The sequence below is a fragment of the Propithecus coquereli genome, unplaced genomic scaffold, assembly GCF_000956105.1.
Source record: "Propithecus coquereli isolate 6110/MARCELLA unplaced genomic scaffold, Pcoq_1.0 Scaffold71, whole genome shotgun sequence".
In the NCBI taxonomy this organism is placed as follows: domain Eukaryota; kingdom Metazoa; phylum Chordata; class Mammalia; order Primates; family Indriidae; genus Propithecus; species Propithecus coquereli.
The window spans coordinates 5072654-5082181 of record NW_012153174.1 but is presented as its reverse complement, the minus strand read 5'-3'; positions in this window follow the sequence as shown (position 1 = coordinate 5082181).

Sequence of the window (9528 nt, the reverse complement as noted above, 5' to 3'; positions counted from 1 at the left end):
ATAGTCTGGGTTGTAGTAAATAGTTATACATTACTACAGTCCAGTTTCAAAATACTTCCATTACACTAAGAAGCTCTTTTGGGAGTGATTTTAACCAAATATTTGGCTTAGATTTATTAGGGAGTGGAGGTAACATGGATGGTATTACATTCTGGTCCCCAACACATGGACTAGCAAACTTGTGCTTGGGTATTCTCCAAGGATTCCCCCCTCGCTCTTCTTACTTTTCATTTAGATCTATAGATGATGAGTAAGTTTATCCACTCTCTCTCTGGGACACTCCGTCCTGGTCCCATCCCTGTCATGTCCCAAGTTAACCCTCTGCAAATTCCACATTTCTGGGATTCTGGCTGTGGATGATTTTCAGTCCATCCTCTCAGCTTTCTGAGGCTTCCTGTTTTTGTCTATTCTCCCCGTCACACGAGCACCTAGGATGGCCAATACACGCCCCTCATCACCTCCTGACCAGCATCAGCACAGGATAGGCTAAACTCTCGGGATTGTTACTTTCTTATTATCTAGAGTACAGATCTTACTCCTTTTCCTAATAGCTCAGCCAATTATTTTAAAGGAGTAAAAAAAAAATTATTCATAATTTTTAGATCCATACTGGAAGACTTTTTCTGAACATCTAGTCATCCATATATCTTGAAATGGAAGTCATATTCATCCTCATAAACATTTTCTTAGAGTGTTAAAATAATATTTAGAATATTCCAGGATTCTCCAAGCTGGATGTACATGGAAGGTATCTATGTGCACTGCTATACCACCAGCGCACAAGCTGGGTGAACATGAAAGCTTTCTAGGAGGTGTGCAGACTGGATAATTTTAAGGGCCTCGATTTCCAGGTCTTCAAACTCCACGTGTGCTCTTTTCTAAAACTGATCTGCCAGAGAACAGCCTGTGGTCTGCTGGTTCTCCTTTCTCACCTCTCCTCATAATGAACCTTGTCCTATTGTATAAAATGGGGGAGTACCTCTCACCCTCTCTGAATCTTACTCTGCTCTTGCTCTGGGCTACAAACACCTTCTAGGTGACAGCTGGCTAATTCAAAAATGGACAGCTGCCGAGGAGGAGCTCCACAAGGGCAAAAGCAAAACTAGCCACGGTGCAAAATGCTGAAGAGGGCAGTGCCTTTTTCATCCAGGTGGGAGACTCAATACTTTGTGCCTTCTTCGTCTGAGAGCTAGAATTTAGAAGTGACAGTCTGAGAGCTAGAATTTAGAAGTGAGATTGTTGTCTCGGGAATGCATATTAACCCTTTCATTTTCAAGTCAAAGTCAGACTTTTCCTAACACTAAGTGTAAATTTGTCTTGGCTCTTTGGTTTGACAGTGAAAACTGGCTTTGTCCTTTGCATGGCAGATAATCTCCACCACGTGAACGAGATGATAAAAACTGTTAATGATAAAAAATGTGCTTAATGTATGTGCAATACACAGTACACTGGAAATTGCATCTTTTGAATTTCTTACATTTATGACTTAAAGATTTATAGGTGCCAGATTAAAGCATGTGAGGAGATATATAATTTTAAAAGTTGTTCTAGGCATTTTTCAAACAAGACCATTGACATGCACAGTGCCATCTTTTTCTTTATGTTTTTGTCTTTTTCATTGCTTTTACAATTACTATTTTGGTATTTCATCGTTTTGATAATTTTAATAATAGACTTGGAATTCATAGTTGTAACTTTGTAAAACTTTTAAAACCTGTTTCATATAGCTGGAAACTATGGAAAAAATAAGTAGAAGGACTGTCCAGTTATTAAATACAGTAGATTTGCATGTAACTCGGCTCCCTGATGAACAGTGCATATATGGCAGTATTTAATAATAACAATACTATAATGGCTCATATGTGATAATAATACAGTGTAATACTGTAATAATAATAATACCCTTATAGTGCAATAAGTTAGAGAAATTACTGTGCTCTTTTTTTTAATTCAAACAAACAGAACATAAAAACAAATTCATATAAAAAGTTTAGACAGGAGATAGGAGAAATTTCAAAAAAGAATATTAAAGGTTAATACTCACCTAACGCTGCATCCGTGTCTTGCTTACTGGAGGGGGCATTTTTGAGGCAAAAGATAGGCTGACATTAATCGGAAGATGATGGAGATGGTGCTGGGGAGGATGGAGTGGGAGCTGGAAATCAGGGTTTGATTCTAGTGCTTGGAGAGGGGAGCTTATCACTGAAGTTGTGACTTGAGAAAGGTATCTAGGGTTGTTTGCACAGCCTTTTTCCCTCTTTTCACCGTTAATGGCCTTGTAGCAGCGGATGTTCTCACTGACTGCCCAGTAAACCTTTGTAAACCGCTCAGTGTTGGGATCTTGCTCCTCAAGCTCAGCAGATCCCGCTTCAGTGAGACAAAAGGCTTCAGCGAATTCCTTTGTCATGAACTTTCTTGGTTCCATATCTTCTGATTCTTTGTGCTCTAGTGTTTCCATCAGCTGCTTCTCTATCTACCTATGAGATTAGCTGCTAAAAGATGCCCTGCAAATGAACACTTATGCCATGCAGGTTTGTTCCTGAATTGTTAATTTAATTACTAAATTATAAATTGTCCTTATGGGGAGGCTTGGGAGCCCATTGGTAAGGACGTAACTCCGTCAGTCTGGTTGTCCGTAACCCGGGGACCGCCTGTACCAATCTGTGTGATAAAAATGGGAACAGTGATTGCCTCTGGGGACTCATAACTGACAGAGGGCACAGTGGAGCTTCCTGAGGTGCTGTCATGTTCTACATGTTGACCTGGCCAGTGGTTACACAATTGTGTTCACTATTTAAAAATCTATCCAGCTGTATACACTTGTGTATATTTTTCTGAATGTATGTTCTATTTCAACAAAAAGTTTACTTAAAAAAGACTGTGAGCTTCTTATCACCAAGAGAACACTGTGGCAACTATTTGATGTTAAATATTCTTTGTTGTATCTATTGTTTGTTGTTATTGATGATGCCGTTGGTGTTCAGCTAAACACTGTCGCCTGGTATATTATTTTGCATTAGCCTGTGCAGACAACGCAGCCTTCTCTGCCAAGTTCCACCTTGTTAAGGATTCACGTCCTTTGCAGCCCGTCTGGCTGACACAGTCACTGGAAGCAGGTGTCATTGTGCGTGGGCTCATTATGTAACAGGCTTTCACCTGACCTCTGTTTCTTGCAGCATCTTTCATTTCTGGCAGGATGGAGGCAGTATTTGAAATGCCGGGTTCATGGTGGAGTGTTTTTGTCCAGTTGCACAGGCCTGTGCTTGCTTGGGCCCTGTGAACCTTTCTTGCTGGACCTTTGGGGCCCGAGTGTCTGGGGGCCAGCTGCTGGCTTCCAGAGATGCCCTGAGCATGATGGACCACATCCCTAGGCAAGGCGCAGGGGGCTCCCCGTTGGAGCTCTGGGCACCCTTTCCTGGCACCAAGGGCACGGCTCTCCACCCCTCTCTTCCACCACCACCCTACCCTACCCATGTCCTTCCACCCTCCCACTGTCAACTGAAGGGAAAAACAGCAGGCTTTTAAAGAATGAAAGTTAGTTTTACTCAGAGTCTTACTGAGGATTGCAACCTGAGCGAGTCTTCCGGGGAGTTTCTGTTAGACGGCTCCGAAGCGTTGTCTCAGCCCACAGCTTACCCGTCAGGTGCTGGAGTTTCTGCGTGTGCTCAGAAGTTACATTAGAGCAGAATCTCGTCAAAGTTTGGGTGCAAGGGTACGCGTGGCCGTAGATTACAGAGCATAATCATTAATCCTGTCAGATGTTATGTACAGGAAAGGGTAAGGGCTAGGATCATTGAATTTATCTTTTCTAAAAATGCAGTGATTCAGGCAAGAGACATGGGAGCCTGTGCTCTGTCGTGCTTACCATCTTCGTGGCGTTCTTCCCGAGGGCTGTGCTCAGTCCTGGGTCAGGGGTCTGTGCTGATGAGCGGGGTGAGCCAACACGACTTCTTCACAGCCGGAGCTGACCACGTGGCCGGCCAGAGGCAGGCGTTTGCTACTTTGCTTCACACCCCCACCTCTGCAGTGCTCCCAGGGTAGCACCCCACTTGCAGCAGGAGCCTCCGGTGCCAAGACAGGCCGTCTCCTGCTTTTAGACTTAACTGCTCCCTCAAAAGTTTAGCAGCAGACTCATGTTCTTAAGACGGAGTCATTCATAGAGAGCTTCCATGTTATCAAATGTATAAGTATGGTTTCCCATGTACCATGCCACAATCTTATCTCTACAGTTTGAAAAATGACACTAGTAGTAACTTCTGAAGAGTCACCTCATTTAGATTTGCTAGTGGGAAGGGCTGTCCTCCCCAGATCGGGGCCAATGACACCTGTCCCCTGCCAGGACTAGCAGCCTATGTATCTGACTTCTCTCCCACCGTCGGGGGGCCTTCCTTCGCCCTTTCTCTACCACCACCCATGCGCTCCTCTGGATCGCAGCCTAGCCCCTCCCAAAACATGCCTGTTCCTGAGGAGCAGGGTCCCAAGGATGAAGAAGAGGAAGAGGAGAGAGCCACAAGATAACAATCACATCTGGTTCAGCAACAACCGAGGAGGAAGCTGAACTCCGGGTTGTGGTCAGAGGCTGACAGGCCGCGTCATCATGCCATTGCACACTGTCATCCGTGGTCTGCCGATACGTTTAACCCGTCATGGGTAGTTCACATATGTCAGGATATACCGGGGAAATTGCAGGTGAGTGAAATTCACACGTAGAAAAGCCGACATAATGTTTGCAGCAACTTAGATGGAACTGGAGACCATTATCCTAAGCGAAGTATCTCAGGAATGGAAAACCAAACACCACACGTTCTCACTAATAAGTGGGAGCTAAACGATGGGTGCACACAGGCACAAAGAGATACAAAGGGCATTGGAAACCAAGTTGGGTAGGGTGCGATGGGAGGGGAGGTGTGGGATGAACTTACCTGTTGGGTACAATGAACACTATTTTGGTGACGAACGCACTAAAAGCCCTCACTTAAGCCTTATACAAGGTATCTATGTAACAAAAACATTTGTACCCCCCTTACATTTTGTAAACAAAAAAATTAAAAATACATACTCAGAAAAAAAAAGAGCCAAGGAGGTAATGTAATATAATTTTGACTTTTATAGGATGTTAGAGCTGGATGGAAAGGATTTTGGAACTCAGTTAAAGCCAGAAGTTTTCTGTGGATTTGCAGAAGTAACGTGGGAGATGTGGGACCCTCACCACCCAATTAACTAGATCAGTTCTGCTTAGAATGTTCTCTATATGGGGGAATAGCAAGGGTTACGAGCTTAGCCTTTGGAATCCGCCCCAGCTGAATAGAGGTTGTATAGCCTTGTGCTTGAGATCTAGTTCTGCCCCTTATTGGCAGTGCGACCTCGGGTAAACTGCTATGTGACCTCTCAGAGTTTCAGTCATCTCATCTATGAAGTGGGCATAACAGCACATACCTATTCTGGTTGTTGTGAGGAATAAATTATGATAATGAAAAATATTCATAGCTAACATGGCTGAGTACTTATAATGCACCAGGCATTTTTCTAAGTTCTTTACATGTTCTAACCGTTGAGTTTTATTACAGATGAGGAAACTGAAGCACGGAGAGATTAATTTGCCTGGACTTACAGTTAGCAGTTAGTGGCACGGGAATCGCATTCCAGACAGGAATGACTTAACCACAGCCATGCTCTTTACTGTGAGGCTCTCTTGCCTCTTGTCATAGGTAACAAAATATTGAGAGCTATAATTTATTGTGCATTTACTCTGTGCTAGGCACTGTGCTAAGAGCTTTACATGGATTGCTATAAAGTAATTCCTACAGCAATTGAGTTGTGGCTTGCTATTATTCTCATTTTACGGAGAAGAAAACTAGGGCTTTGCAATTCTAGTTGGTCAGTTGGGAGTTTGAATCTGAACCAGGAGTCTGACTCCATCATGTGACCTTTCTCGCAGAAGATCCAGCACAGCGTGTGACACAGAGAGGCGGGGCCGGCTTCAGGGACCTGTTAGGCTGCACGGAGTCTTCCGCTCAGAAGGGCCCTGGGCTTACTTTAATGCTTTGTGTTTACTGGCTTAAAATTCTTCATAATCTATTTTTGAACTTGTGTTTTGTAGGTGAACTTCGATGGGACAGTGGAGCACACACATGCTCACAGATGGTGCGCCTGGCGGCAGTGTGCACACGGGGTTGTCGTCCAGGAACAGCCCGTGCGTGACAGTCAGGCTCTGGGCAGAGTGGGCTCTGCACGCACATGCGTGCCTTGGGGGAGTTTAGAGTCCTGCAGGGCCCCAAGGAAGTGGCTGAGCCTGGACCTGGGCTCAGATTGGGGAGCTATGGTGTCAGCAGCAGCAGAATGAGTGTAGGCAGGGGCTGTGCCCACAGGACAGAGAACGGTTCCACATGGGGGCAGTTCCAAGATCAGGGGTGGGAGGCTGGCTTGCTTGTCATCTCCGGAGTCTGCCCCCAGGCATATGCATGAAGTATGAACTTTCCCATCTGAGCACTGGAGCAGGAAAAGCCAGTGCTTAGGCAGTAAGCTTTGTCAGGAAGTCATTACAAAATAAAATTGTGTGCATGGACATTTCAAGAAAGCATCTCACAGAGTTATTAGAATTCTTCAAAGATTTAGAATTTCTGGTTTTGAGAACTGCTGCTACATTACAAAGCAAACATTCACAGACTTATAAATACAGATTAAATTTTAAAGATAGTCACATTGGATTAAAAAAACACCATTTTCATTTGAAGCTTCACATGAACTAATTTTTAGTGAGGAAGACAATTTCGAAATTAGTTTTTCCCTTGTAATTGAAGATACACAGACAGAACGTATAGGCAGGCATTTTGAATTATGTACAAATCATGAAACCACTTTTGATTCCTTGTGGTACATTCACAAGTTACAGGAAAAGTCAGAGGAAACATTAAAATGCTATTGTATAAATTAGCATTTAAAATTAAACTTCCGTGTAACTGATGTGTACGAGGAGTTAAATGTTAGAAAAATTGTTTCATGAGATTCATCAGCTCTAGATGTACTAAAATTTACGTTTTGAAGTAATTTGTCAGAAATACATCTTAATGTTGTCAGAGCCTATAACATACTCTTAACAGTGGCATCAGCAGACAATTCCTTCTCAAAATTAAAAATTATCTGCAACCTTTTATTTGCCTAGTGTCAGGTGTCATTTTCAATTATATTGACTGAACTTGAAGTTGCTAAAAGTATAGATTTTGATGATCCAACAAGTAAATTTGCAAAAAAAAGTGAGTCTGAAAAATCTTCTGACCAATCAAGTTATCACATTGATAAATTATTATTAGTTGTATTATATGAAAATTATGAAACCCTAAGTTTTACAATTATTTGTAATTTATCAGTTTCTGTTGTTACCCATGTATGAGAATTATCACTGGTCTGTTTTATAAGTAATGCAACTTTTAAAACAAAAATGCTTTATATTTTAGTACCTCGTCTGGCACTTTTTTCCCTCTTTTTGAACAGAGGCCCCGCGTTTGTATTTTGCACTGGGCCCTGCACTTCCTGCCCCAGCTTTGCACAGCAGTTCTCTCGACTCTCAGCTCCCTCTCCATGGCAGTGCCTTGAAGCTGCCTGGAACCATGGCCTCCAGAAACTCGTTTCCTGCTCCTGACCCTGTGGTGTTCGCTAGAGGCATCTTTTTGTTTTGAGAGGAAATTATGTATAGTCCATGCTTTGCTTTCCTCACCATTTCTTTGATTTACCTCCAGTATTTTTTTTTCTTTGTCATCATGTGATCCAGGTATTGGGGGCTTTTATGGGCCAACTTTGCTTTCACCCTGGATACACTTGAAGGCCATACTTAGCACCTTAATAGCATCACCCCAAACAGATCTATCTAAATAGGGCACTGATTGAAAAATTTTGTGAAGAGATGAGAACGATAATCCATATCACATAACACACAGCAGAAACACAATAAAGCCCCCATTTCAGGGCTTGTCCTTTTCCTGAAAGTTTCTCTTTTCTTTAGCTAGTTTATCACAATTTTTTTTTCTCTGCACAGTCTCTCAAGAACCCTTCCAATGTCCTAAACAATTCAGATCTACCACTAAGCTTGCACCACACCTGAGTAAACCAGAGGCCAGTGGTGAGTCAAAGGCCACCTGCTCTTCTCAGTCCTGCTTCTTGGTTCAGGGCCAGGGATGGGGGTCATTCTTCATTCCAAGAAGTTTCTAAAACTCCTCCCAGAAAAAGCATGTTTCATCCTAAGGTATAATTCTTCTAAGAAAAGGTATTTTCCATTTTCTATTTGGCCTCTCCACTTACCTTTCATTGTTTATTTTTTCTAAATTCTGTAAAGTTATCCTCAGACTCTTTTATTTTCTTTTTCTCTTGCTGAGTTTTATTTGTGAGTCAAAAGTATGTTTAATAATTTCACAAATATTTGTTTTTTATGCTTAGTTTCTTAATAAAGATTTATTACAAGAACAAGCCCTATGTGATTCTATTATTCTTAGAGATTTTCAGGATTGGAAGGGGTTAGAAAATTTAATCATTAAACTCTTTTGATTTTCAGAAATGGAAAACTTATTAACACTCAAAACAGTCATTTTTATCTGGGGCAGCTGTTATTATTAGAAAGTTCTTTCTTATATGTTAAGCCAAAATTTGCCTTGTTTCCAGTATTAAAGAAAAGAAAAGAGAACACTTATTTAGAAAAATGAACTCAGGCAAAAGAAAATGTTATTTTTCAAAGCCTGTGGGAGATTCTAGTAATCACTTTTAGAGTCATCACAAACTTATATTTCATCAGCTTTTAAAATATTTTCGAGCATTTGATTTTAAAATGGCTAATTCATTATTAAACACTGCTTTCACATATTTTAATTTTTAATATTTCAGACTATTTTTACTGCATTGGACTGGGAAGACTTTTGTAGGATGAGGACTACACTACTGTGTCCACCCAGAACAAAAGCCAAAGCACCTTACCCAATTGACACTACAGGGCACATCTACAGGAAAAAGGTCAAAAGCTACTCTGTAAAATTGAAAGAAGTGACTGTTCCACAGTTGTTCAGATATCACGACAGGGACACAGGAAATACGAAAAAGCAAGGAAACGTGACACCTTCAAAGGAATGCAATACTCTAGTAACAGACTCCAAAGAAAAGAAAATTGATGAAATGCCTGAAAAGGAATTCAAAATAATAATGTGATAGAAACTCAAGAAGATACAAGAGAACACAGATGGATAATTCAACAAAATTATAAAAACAATTCATGATCTGAATGAGAAATTCAATGAAAGTATTAATAGATACCATAAACATGAACTAAACAGAAATCTTCTCAGAATTGAAGAACTCAATAAGTGAAGTAAAAAAGACAAGTGAGAACTTCAACAATAGACTAGATGAACAGAAGAAAATATTTCTTTTTTTTTTTTTTTTGAGACAGAGTCTCACTGTGTTGCCCTGGCTAGAGTGCCGTGGCGTCATCCTAGCTCACAGCAACCTCAAACTCCTGGGCTCAAGCAATCCTTCTGCCTCAGCCTC